Source organism: Stegodyphus dumicola, chromosome 6, assembly GCF_044657685.1.
Source record: "Stegodyphus dumicola isolate Sdum_Otavi_A_Nest chromosome 6, ASM4465768v1".
NCBI classification, from domain to species: Eukaryota; Metazoa; Arthropoda; class Arachnida; order Araneae; family Eresidae; genus Stegodyphus; species Stegodyphus dumicola.
In genome coordinates, this window is record NC_140773.1 from 167,697,712 (window position 1) to 167,711,448 (window position 13,737).

Here is a 13,737-nt window from a genome sequence, read left to right on the forward strand (position 1 = left end):
TTATTCCTATGAGGCTTTGTTGAAAATGAAATTTACAGTGAAAGAATTGATAATGTGGTGTAGTGGCCGAAACCGCTATGCACACCCTGGGTTGTGACATCAGGTTAAAACCAAAACACAGCATAATAAAATTTATTGAATGCTAAAAAAATGGCTACATACAATTCTGCAGAGAAAAAGCTATCTTTTCAAAAATCAAATTCTATACCTTTTACGTGCGAGAGCAGTTCGTGGCTCTCGAGTTTGCGTTTTTAATATTGCCAACGATTTAATTATTTTAATAAAGACTATTTTAACAACTATTGAAAACGTGTTTGTAAGTTAAAAAAATAATAATTTTCAGCTTATTCTCACGAGACATCCTTGTCCATATTAATCTTCAGTCTCTTCTTCTTTTATGTGACCTTATCACAACTCCTTCCCTCATAAAGAAATTTTTCTTGACTATGGAAGGAAAAATTCTAAATACATTTCACTGCTTTCAAAACGCAAGTGGTAACCATTTAAGTGATAATAGAGAAGCCAGTTATATTACCCTGCACTTATTTCTAGATAACATAAATGCAAAAATACAACAAAAAGATTTAAATTTTGAATCTACACAAAGTACCTTTTCAGTTTAAAAAATGCTAATACTTAAACATTTGATTCTAACCATTTTGAAAATGAAACACACTATGCAAACAAATCTAAATCTACAAAAATATAATTCAAAAACGCTATAAAATCATTTTTCAAATCACAATTCACAGAATAAAAAGTATTGGCTCCTCCATTTACTTCATATGCTAAAGTTCCTGCTGTCCGTAGATCTGATCTCGAATAATCAATCACTGAGACAGAACACACTTCAACATTTACAACTATATTTGGATGAGGTCCAAATTTCTTTTTCCTGACTTTATGATTTGTCAGTTCATCCAAAGAAAACTCGACAATGGCTGGTAATGTCTCCTTATACATTGCACGCCATATAGCATATGCATTTGATTCAGCATTATAATTGAACATCATTTTTACAGCAAGGTTATTTGGAAGCAATTTCTCAGAAGAAAACGTCTTGATAGAAGTGGGTTTTTCGAATATCGAATTCTGCAGATCTTGTGTTCCTTCAGTATGCGATATAATAAATTTTGTTTGGTGTTGAACATTATCATGAGTTTCTGTTGCTTGTGCTTCCGAGAATTCTGCTGGCGAAACATCGGCAAGGATAGCCCTTTCCTGTAAACTGATGTCTGGAATTTTAATGTTCTCTTCTGTATTACTAGTTAACTTCCTTTCTTCCGAATGCTCATTATTGACGGCCCTTTCATTTTCTATCTCTTCCTTTACTTCCGATCTGGAATTTAAGTCTTTTGCACTCGCTCTCTCTAAACTCCTGCGCGCATGCGCTTGACTACGAGTCTCCACAGCATTCAAAAGAACCGGTCGTTCCCTAATTTTCTCAATCAACTGTGCAGTTTTATTCCCTAACAAATAGAACTCTTTATCTAACTCTACCGGAGTAACCGCTGCCTTTGTAGTGACCACACCAAAATCACCTTCAATAGTGACTTTCGCCAAAGGTAAACATTTACACTCTGTGTCCAAAGGCTGTTTCACCCATACAGTTTCCCCTAATAAGTCACTAGTATTAATCCAAGTACTATTACACAGATCTATACCAGCTCCAGTATCTCTCAGATATTTTCTCTCTATCCCATTAATTACTGCTATTTGAAATACGGCTCAAAACATTTTCCTAAAATCTCCGTTCCTAGATTATTCACCAGATTAGCCTTATTCTTTTCCAGCGATGGTCAGTTAGGTCGGATATGTCCGTCCTTTCCACATTGGTAACACCTTATTTTCCGCTGTTTCTCGAAACCTGCTTCATTGAAAACTTGCTTTTTTTTAGGAGCCGCCACTTTTCTATGCTCCTCTGATTTGATGACCACTACTTTTCTGATTATAACTACAGTTAGAATTTACAGACCGCTCTCTATCTTTCTCAAATGGTTTCTTTAACCCCGCTCTCTGTTCTAACTTCCTCGTATCTCTTCGCAAAGCCTCATACTTGTCGCATTTCTCTGCTAAAATGGAAGCTGTTTTAAATTCTTCCCAATTGTCTAAGTAGTGCACTCTTATTTCTAGAGGGACTCGCCGCTTAATTTGCTCAGTGAGCGTAAGTTCCTTAAGACTTTCAAAATCTTGAACTTCTACTGAATCCAACCAATTCTCTAAATACACTCTCAATTCATACACTAAATCTACCCATAACATTCCGTTTTCTCTAGAATGTTCTTCAAATTTTGTTTTTAGTGCCCAAGAACTAAGCTTGAATCTCTGCATGAGTAATTTTTTAATATGCTGATAATCATCCCCTTTAGCCGCTGGTTCTTTCGCTATTAACTGGGCTACATCGTGAGGTAATAAAGGAGTTAATTGCGAAACCCAATCAATCTCATTAACGTTCTCTTTTTGAGCTTGTTTCTGAAATAGCATAAAGAATAATGAAATATCTATATTACTCGGTTCAAAACGCGGTACTAGATCTTTCAAATTAACCTTTTTTTCTCTAGATTGTTCAACTTTCGAAACCGTGGAAGCTAGGCTATTAGTCGGAACCACATTCATCAGTTTTAACCTTTCCAATTCAAAAACTCGCTCCCGTTGCCGTTCCGCTCTCTCTTGTTCCCGTTCCCGTTCTGCTCTCTCTTGTTCCCGTTCTGCTCTCTCTCTTTCACGTTCCCGCTCTGCTCTCTCTTGTTCACGTTCTGCTTCCTCTTGTTCACGTTCCCGTTCTGCTCTCTCTTGTTCACGTTCCCATTCTGCTCTCTCTTGTTCACGTTCCCGTTCTATTCTCTCTTGTTCACGTTCTGCTCTCTCTTGTTCACGTTCCCGTTCTGCTCTCTCTCTTTCACGTTCCCGCTCTGCTCTCTCTTGTTCACGTTCTGCTCCCTCTTGTTCACGTTCTGCTCCCTCTTGTTCACGTTCCCGTTCTGCTCTCTCTTGTTCACGTTCCCGTTCTGCTCTCTCTTGTTCACGTTCCCGTTCTATTCTCTCTTGTTCACGTTCTGCTCTCTCTTGTTCCCGTTCTGCTCTCTCTTGTTCACGTTCCCGTTCTGCTCTCTCTTGTTCACGTTCCCGCTATGCTCTCTCTTGCTCGGCTATTTCTTCTGCTTTTCTTTGCTCAGCCGCAGCCCAAATTCTTGCCACGTATTCTTTTGCAGCTTCTTTTTCATAGTCCTCGGCATTTAGAATAGCCTGCCTAATTTCTCTTACTCTATTTGCCTGAGACACATTTGTTTCAAACTCCTCCGCTAATTCCAATAGCAGAGCTTTAGTAAATTTCCTCATAAACTCACCCATAATGGAAAATTAAAGAAAAATAACCTACCCCGAAATACAATAACACAAAAACAACAACAGGTCTATCTCTCCAAAACTGAATAATTCCCTAACAATTCTGAACACAAATTGCCTTACAACACTTAATGATAATACCTATGCCTACAAACAAAGCGTATATAAAAAATGCTAATTAAGAGGCAACCTTTTCCTGCTCTACATCCAAAATAAGCCTAGTCTCGAATAACTGGCATAACCTCTCCAAAATCACAAAAATGGTACTCACCAATTTTGAAGACGCCTTCGATTGACTCTCCTGGCACTACTTGGATATTCTTCCGGGAAATTTCACTATTTTGCGGCACTAGATCACGCTTCCTCCGGCGTTCCCTTCTGACACACTGTCACTTGTCACTGAAGAGGCTTCACCACGCGAACTGTCCTTGCACGCAAAATTAGATAGTTCTTGAAGAGAAGAAAGTCTTGACTGTTCACAGCCGAAAAAGTCCGTTCCTAAATTTACTCTCAGGAACAATCCCTAAAAGCTGCCTGCTTATGGGTGAGTTTATGATAACTTTTAATATTTACTGCTGTGGTGTAGTGGCCGAAACCGCTATGCAAACCCTGGGTTGTGACATCAGGTTAAAAACAAAACACAGCATAATAAAATTTATTGAATGCTAAAAAAAATGGCTACATACAATTCTGCAGAGAAAAACCTATCTTTTCAAAAATCAAATTCTATACATTTTACGTGCAAGAGCAATTCGCGGCTCTCGAGCTTGAGTTTAATTATTTAACATTGCCAACGATTTAATTATTTTAATAAAGACTATTTTAACAACTATTGAAAACGTGTTTGTAAGTTAAAAAAAATAATAATTTTCAGCTTATTCTCACAAGACATCCTTGTCCATATTAATCTTCAGCCTCTTGTTCTTTTACGTGACCTTATCACAATAATCTTGATCAACTCAAGGAGATGTCACACAAGCAACTGCAAGCTTTGCGTTAAATATCGTTGCCAGAATACCGACTGAAACTGAATAATGTTATAACTTCTACCCTGCTTTTAATGATATGCATGTTGGAACTTATTAATTATGCACGGGCGCTTTGTATGAAATAAATGCGCTTTCACTCCATTTCAGTTATGCATGCTTCTTAAAGATTTCATGAAATTCCAACTTTCATTCTCAGGAAGTCTGTTTTCGGTGATTTGTAGTATTTCGAATGAGCAGTAATATACACTAAGGCAACTGATAAGTTTGCAAATCCTTGTTATTAAATTCTTTAATCTACTGCTAATTGTTTTCCTTAGGATTCAGTTATTGTTTTTATTGCTAAATTATATCAAATTATTTAGCTAAAATTTATAATAATAAACATAATAAATAATTTTTTGCCAACTAATTATGCGCATTTTTATAACAGCAATTACATTTTTATGTTACATCTGTTTACAGGCAGGGATGTTTTCGTGGAGAATTTTCTAAAGAAAAATGGCTCGTATAAACTTTACGCATGGGAAAACCACGAAATCATCTATACAGCCAATCACTTTGCGAGATCCGAAGCTCGGACCGACTACCAGTGATAAAGACTTTGATACTCGGCCGCTAGTGGGCCACATGCACTGTTAATTGTGCTGTTTACAAGTTTAGAAAGTATCATATAATAATAGTTTTTTAATTACAGTAAGAAAAGTTCTAAAAGGTCCTAATTGTAAGATGTATTGCTATTGTAAGATGTTTAAATACGCCTTGAAAATAAACAGCATCTATTTTCAACATTTGAAGAAAAACTAATAAATCTCACATTTGTCATTTTGCGTTGCTATTTATGTTGCACTTGAAATCTTACTTAAGCATTCGATATTATGATTTTTATTGTTTTTTTTAACTTTTTGAAAATAGTTTCAAGTTGCTAATTGGTAACGGAATTAGACACAATTTATATTATCAACTGAGAATTCTAAATATGAGTTTCCTGAAAACAGGGTGTATTAATTCTAATTTAACACCTATTAGCTATATAGGAATTGTAGTTTCGTTGCTTATAAATGAAATCTAAAACATTTATCCGAAAACATATTCGTCATATTTTATAAACATTTATCCGAAAACAATATATAAACATTTATCCGAAAACATTTATCCGAAATATATAAACATTTATCCGAAAACATATTCAAGTATGCTACTGAAGATTCTGTAAATTAGTTTATAAGAAAGAACCATATCAATAAAAAATACTAATTATTTCTTTAACTTTTTCAAACTGCAGGCATAATTTTACATTCTGCAAACAAACTTCAGGCATTTTACAAACTTAAGGCTTTTTTATATTATTTTATATTAAATGATAAGATCTGTCATAATTAAATATAACTTTGAATTTGTAAACTATGAATGGAAGATTTTTGATGTAGAAATTATCATGAGGTTTTCGGATTTAAAAAGGGTTTACTGAAAATCTGAAACCTTGGACTACTCTGAAGCTTGAAACAACTTTTAATATCGCATAACAATGACATTAAAGACATTTATTCTTTCACACTAAAATTCATTTAAATTAAATATGTTTCCTTCACATTAAAATTCAATAGAAACAATTGTTCTGTTATAAATTTTCCGTAATATTTCTGTTAAAACGATTATTAACGTACCTACGAAAGGGAAAACAGAATTAAGAAATCCTATTCTTTTGTTAATTAAAACTGTTATTTATACAGTATAATATGAGAAAATAAGTTAAAGAAATTATTAGTAACAAAAGTCGCAGAACTAGATTAATTTTTGTTATTCAGGAATATTTTTATTTGCTATTACTTAATAGTTAATAATGAAACACCGGTACATCTTGAAAAGTATGAAAACTTACAATTTATGTAAAGTTTCCGCTGCAGTAATTTATATCAGTAGAAAATGTGGGAAATAACGACAGTGAATATGAATAAGTTAAAATGTAGCGTTTGGTGAAATTAAAAATATTTAAGACACTTATAATAATAACTTAGCAGGTGAATATTTTTATATAGGTCTGTAGACTAAATTCAAATGTAACGCATGTAATTATTTACAAAAATGTTAGTTCAAAACAATTTTTTGAAAGAAAGATGACTCATATGAAATCTATTTTTTAAGCAAGTTTTTATGTATAGAAATAATTAAAATTAAGCAATAAACAGTTATTGATAATGCTGCTTAAAGCAGTTATATTAGGTCAATTACATTATACGTTGAAAGACCTGATCACGTCTGAACCTTTTATTTAAATTCATTATAAATTATTCATATCTAACTAACAGTTTGTTAAAACGTATGTTGTTTATACTAAATATGCATATTATTGAGATATTCCAAATAATAAGTAGATAAATATCAGAAATTAGAAAATTAGTGAACTGAAAAATTAAATAATATTTTAATAAACACAATGGTCCAATAAATCTATGTTTGCAAAAAGGAGTTATAAGCAACTTTTTCAACAATCTTAAATAGATAAATTACGGAACTAATAAATTATTAGTTTTGTTGAACTAAAGGAAACTTTTTAACTCGAGGAAGTCGCAAAAAACGTAAATTCAACAAGGCGTCACTGAAACGTCACTATACGACGTCGTTACAACCTAACATCCTACGTTTTTGTGACAAAAATGTGGTATATAAAGATGTGAAAGGAGGACTTTTTATGAAAGGAAATGAGGGTAAAGACATCAAATCGACGTCATTGCTATGGTCTCCGACGCTTGAAATTTCGCGGGCATCTTGCTATGTTAAAGACGACATGACGCGACGTCTTTGCAATATCATGTACGATGAGATTGCTACGTCATTACGATGTCATCGTGTTACTCGAGATTAATATAAAAATAATACGTATTTATTGTAAATTTCATGAGCTTAACTCCTGATTTTGTTCTTTAGTTTGTTGTACAACAATCTGGGCTTTCCTTCTCAAAGTACTGGTCTAAATTACTCTACTGTAATTTATATAGCACAGTTTTTGAAATTTAAATGTACCCATTTAAGATTAATTTAATTATATACCCAGAAAAGAAATGCCCTTAGAGTAACGTCATGCAAGTCTTATTGGCTTTCTTCTATGTGATTTTAACAGCAAAATCAAATGAAATTAAGCGTACCAATCTTTAGAAAGAATTCTATATATACTGTACAGAATATAAAATTATATAAAATATTTTTGTATTCTGTACATAATATATAAAATATTTCTAGATATAAAACTTTATAAAATATATATATTTATAAAATATTAATATACGTACAATACGAAATATTTCTATATAAAACAGAATTATGTAGATTGAAACTCAATGTAAATTAGATAACTGTAAATTTAGCCGCTTTCGTACTCATATTATGCACTACACAACAAAACTCTTAAGGCCGTTAACAAAGCTCACCCACAGCCGAGCGTAAAGTCGCTACTCACTGATAGTTCGGTTCCAAACCTGGTGAACCACTGGCTGCATATGCGCTTTTGTGGCTTTCCTCATGTGCAGTGTGAATACGAGACAGTTTCCCTTTAGTCCTCCATGAGACTCGCAGTTAAAACAATAATTAAAGATGATTAATATAGTAATTCGAAGATTTTTAAGTTTTAGCAGCTTTCATTGATGTTATATAATTTAAATTGTTCTTAATTATTGCTCGTTAATGCTTAAATAAAATCAATAACTTAAATAATTTAGCTTTGAACAATTTAAGTTTCATACCTTTAAAAAATTTGTTCCCTTAATTTTACTATTGTATTATTCAGGTTTTAACGCCCAAACATGAATCTTAAATAAAAGACCTGCTATTGTTTCTTATTCCTTTCATTAAAAACATCTGGAAGCAAAAAATATCTTATTGATCCTCAAAATATTGTTGTTTAAAGTTCTGAAAATAATTCAATTTAAAACGCTGAAGAACTTCATAAAGTTTCATTTCATTATAATCGAATTACTAACATAAAGAAGTCAAATGATTTGAATGGTATGGAGGGAAAAAAACAAAGATAAAAAATCCTTACGCAGTTTTTGTTAAACTTATAATACTGTGCATTGCAAAATTATAATTTAAGAATTCTTTTCTTCTTTTAAACGCAGGATTTAAGGATAATGCATTTTTATTAATAAAAGCTGTTGATATATTTTTGAAGAGCTTACGAAAAATATTTTCTTTTCCGAGGCTTAATCATTTTAATTTTAAATCTCTTTTCGTTGACTTTAGAGCTTTTCTGAATTAACTAAGCATAAACTTATATACAGAGTGTGTGGAGGAATTTATAATGATATTTAGAGTGGAATATGTTTTTATTTTATAGAAACAAGAAGTACGTGAAGAAAAATTTTTAAAATATTTATTTTAAATTCTGAATATTTCATCTTCAATAAATTACATTAAATAATCCTCGTCTGGATTCACTTATTTTTCGAGCATCTTTAATAGTTAAACTGCTTAATTATTAAGACACAAAAAACGCCGAATAAATACTAATTCAGAAGTCAAACAACAAAAATCAGCGTTATATTTACAAAATTTTCACAGGACTAGTTTCGATGGTTTTACCGAACCACCATCCTCAGCTGCAAAACTGCATCATTTTGCGGTTAAATAAACTTAACAGATGGTTGAATAAACTTAACGGAGTTATTCCTCTACTTCATTTTAGGACTATGCACACACACACACACACACACACACACGCACACACACACATACATATATATATATATATGTATATATATATATATATATGTGTGTGTGTTTATGTATATGTGTACGTAAACCAGCATTTAAGGAAATAAAGCCTATAACCACTTTTTGTAAATGTATTTTACAACAAATATTTTTTTCTACAATAAGCAAAATTTTATTTATTTAAATATATTAACTTCAGTTTAAAAAAATCATCTGTTTACCGAATATTTTCCATTTAAATTATCTTCCATACAGAATTCATTGAAGCAAGAAGATAGCTCTTTTCTTAGTCCTTTAACTTAAATTTTTATCGTCTTTTGTCTTGTTTTGCTTTTTTTCCATCTACTCCTTACTCCATTAAAATTCTTCCCATTCTCTTGAACTTCAAGCCCTAAGGCTAGACTGAGATCAAGACGAAGTGCTAGAATTTGTTTCAAAATCCCGTATTGGTATTCCAAAACCGATTCCTTTCGGCAATCTGGAGAGTTCGAGTGGAACCAACTGATGGAATCTGCTTCAGCTTACAACCAGGCTGTCTAAACATAACAGATGTTTATTGATGATGCATGCTGACGTTGTTATACCTTCTGCTTCTTCCTCCAGTGCTCGTGATGTATTTCGCAATCATAGTATTACAGATTATATATAGGTTCTCAATGGTTTAGAATTTGTAAAGTTGCCTTTCTGGACTTAGATGTAAATTAAATTACGGCTGAACTGCCAATTCCTTCACGAATATTTTATCTGAAGTATACATCACAAACCGTACAGCGACATTTTCGCAACATGTTTCAGTAAAATTATTTTTAAAGTTAATAGAAAATGCTTTGTTTTAATAAAAAAACTTACCATAAGGATGATAAGATCATGTATAATTCAAACTATTATTTAGGCATTTTCCCATCTCAGGTTTTAAAATAATTGGCAAAAATGAATTTCAGATTATTCCCTGTTATGTTTCTAGTTTTGGATGTAAGTAATTAAATATTCATAGCTGCTGTCCATTAATGGCTTATGATGTGGAGCGAGTTTATGTGAAAGATGGTTGAATGAATAAAATATATTTTTAAAAACGATTAGTGATCATAAACTTAATATATGGTTTAAGATCTTTACATATTAATTCATGAAGCAGCATTTTAAATTAACCAAAATTAATAATAATAATAATAAAATAAATAACAAAAATTACAAGGTATCTTGTATAGGAATAAACATTACAATGTTTCATTTCATGCATTTAAATAATTCACAAAACTGAGTTATAAAATACACTAAAAACTACGCTTCTTTACTATTACGATTCCTATTATTTAAACAGAGCCCAGAGATCTCTTTGTGCTAAATCGTAACCCTCTTCAGAGCTATTATAAAAGCGTTACTGAACAGTCAATTAGTAAGTTGGTGGTCAGTTAGACTCCGTCTGTCACGTGAAGAACTCCCAGTAGTGTTGTTGCTTTGGCGCTGTTTGAATGAAGCAGTAAATAATAAGCAATTACAAAAACCTAACCCCTGTTACTATTATGCTTTTAATTGGATTTGTAAACAAGGATTAAATGGGATTTGTAAACATTAATTTTAATTGGATTTGTAGTTTATGTGCCAAAAGTTTCGTGATATGTAGTCAGTTTATTTGAAACGTGTCCTAAATGGATTTACCATACTTTCATAGAAATAGCTAATTATTGACTAATTATTAACATTGTATTAGTAGCAATAAATGAAATTAGTATCCCTTGCATAATGATGTAGTAATTTGTGTTTAAACGTAATTAAAATGTTTAGTATGATAGGTTTAATTATTACCAATTACGGTACATAAGAATGAAGTTTTTTACACTGTTAGACGTATATCAACTTATGATGCACAACTCGCTGGAGAAATCAAATTGTGAGTCTGACAACCTTTTGCGAATGTTTTGAAATTGTTAAACTAACTACAAATTAAAAAAATAACTAATTACGTTTTGTATCATGCTTCATAATTTATTAAAAAATCTAATTATAAAATTACTCAGATTTTTCTACACTCAAATGAAGAAAATTATTCAAATAAGAATGGAAAGAATGTGCTCTAATGCTAAAAAAGCATACGTATCATATTGGGTAACGTACGAATCTTACGTTATACATTATTATACATATGTGCACAAATATTGGAAATAAATATCTATATAACACATTTTCTCTTAGTTATATGTTCTTATACACGTTGTTATAGTACGAATACGTTTACTGTTATCGTACTACTATACTGACCTCTACGTTGTTATAAGTCTTCAGAACGCATTATGCAGTTTATAGAAAACATACAGCGCCACAAAAATTTGCACCATTCTAATTTTAAGCAAGCAAGTTATATTTATATTTTGTGCTCATGGGAATTCTTCCATATATATATATATAATTTATTTACTGAAGAATATTGATTATATTTTCTCCCAAGAATTTTAGTAGAATTATCTTAAAAGAGTGAATCCATACTTAGTAAGTTCAATTTCGAAAAATGTTAAAAATGTTTAAAGGGGACTTGAATTAAATCATGAATAACAAAATTTGAATTGTAAAAAGAAATAAATTAAAAGCAAGTAATTAAATTAAATGCAAGTAATCATTGCCATTGATCGGAAATTAGTTGACTTTTCAAGGGGAACAAACCAGTTCCCGTTCAATGAACAATAATTAAGAAATAAATACGAAGTTGTTTCGTCCTTTACTCGAGCAATAAGGCGTTGCCAAACCGGCAATTCAAAGCTAGGCCAAATATTTCCGTGAATAGAAGGGATTAATAACCAATGCAGAGAAGCAAAGAACTCATTCCGATTAAGCAGTTAAGCTAATTCAATTTTGTGTGAAAAGTAATTTCTTCAGTACAATTGATATCGCTCGAGTAATTGTCCCCCAACCCCTTCGCGTTTATGCATTTTAGTTCAAAACTATTTGTAAAAATTAAACACTGGAAATTGTCATTATGATATAGAATTCAAAGTAATTGAAATAAACATTAGAAAGTTACAAAATATAAGAAAAATAATGCCTTTGTAAAAACAAATCAAAAAATAAAAAATTTAAAAAAAAAAAAATTTAAAAAAAAAATTTAAAAAAAATTTAAAAAAAATTAAAAAATATATAATTAGAAAAGGGAATGTACATGAAGATATAAAGGCCAGAAAAAGCATTAATTAACTTACGTTCTTTCTAGTGGGGAGTGGGCAAAGTGTTTTCTTCTCGTCTGACTCAGAAGGGTTGTGTTTCAAAAATTCTTTTTCGGCAGCGGGGCTTTGAATATATCAGTCGGTAAGACTTGTGTGAAGTAATTTATGGTAGTGGGAGGGACTAGAAATTCTTGAGGGACGTATGTTGTGGAGCTCTTATTTGAGTGAAACCGTCTGTTAAAATGTTTTTGAAAATACTAGTGAATGGAAATTAATTAATTTCCGGCTAATTGTCGTGTCGTAACGATTAAGAAATTAAGATATATATACCTTTGTTTCGGTCGATTGCAACAAACGTTTTGGAAAAATTAGTCCTTTTTTTCGCTCATATGTACAGATGTAACGCATAAAAATCGTTTCAACTAATTCGAGAACTGTCGAAATAGATATTTTCTTTAGCATTATGATATCCGAAATCTTTCTCAGTTATGATACTTCGTATAAGGAAGTAACTCAGGTAAGGCAGTTTACTCAGTTTTATTGAATCATGTTTCTTTTACAGCATATTCAGCATACCATACTCGTAGTTGTGATCCATCTTATGTTTAGATCATTATTTTGTTAATGATCTGAAAATATAAAATATCATCTTAAATATGAGTCAAAGACTCGCTCATATACATATATGTATGTACATGCAACTACATTTAAAAAATGCAAACATAAGCTCTGAATTAACGTGATATAATGTATCATTTCAATTGCTAACATTTTATCTTCTCAAGAAACCACATGTTAAGATATGGAAGAGAATTTTAATGCTCAGCAGAATGTTTATAATATCAATATTTCGAATTGATTTGCTTTTATGGAAAAAAGTGTGTTTTCTTATAATAGAATAAATGTAAATATGGATAAAAAAACAAAGTATAATTTAATCCATACTTAATTTCAAATGTTTAAAAACCAGTCATCAATCACTGTCGTTTGCAACGCATTCATCTTATCCAGATTTCATACGATTGTTCCTCTCGCCAATGATCGAGAAGATGAATAAGATTTAGAAAAGGAATAAAATTCTAATTCTAGCAGCTAAAGTGATCAAATATCTTTCCAAGCCCGCGAAGTTTTAAAAGTAGGATTAAAATTCTGAAATACTGTGCTCGCTTTCATTTTGAAAAAGAAAAAGGGAAAATATCTCACACTGGTATTTTTCCCCTTCATCCGCAACCTAAAAAAAAAACCTTGTGAGAAAAAAAAATTTCTGCATAGGCAAAGTGGCAGATGGTTTCCCTATAGTTGCATTGAAAGGAGTTTAAGTGGTATCAGACGAAATTCAAAAATAAAAAATAATAAAAAAGTAATCCTTATTTTTTCAAAACAAAATGGAACCACTAAAGGATGGTAGAGCTGCCAAAATCAAACTCGAGTTAGTAGTTCATATTTTCATATTTAGCAAAGCTAAACATGTTTAAATATAGCAGTAACCACTAGTATATATCATTAATATACAGGTTTCAAGATAAATTTGCTTGAGTCGA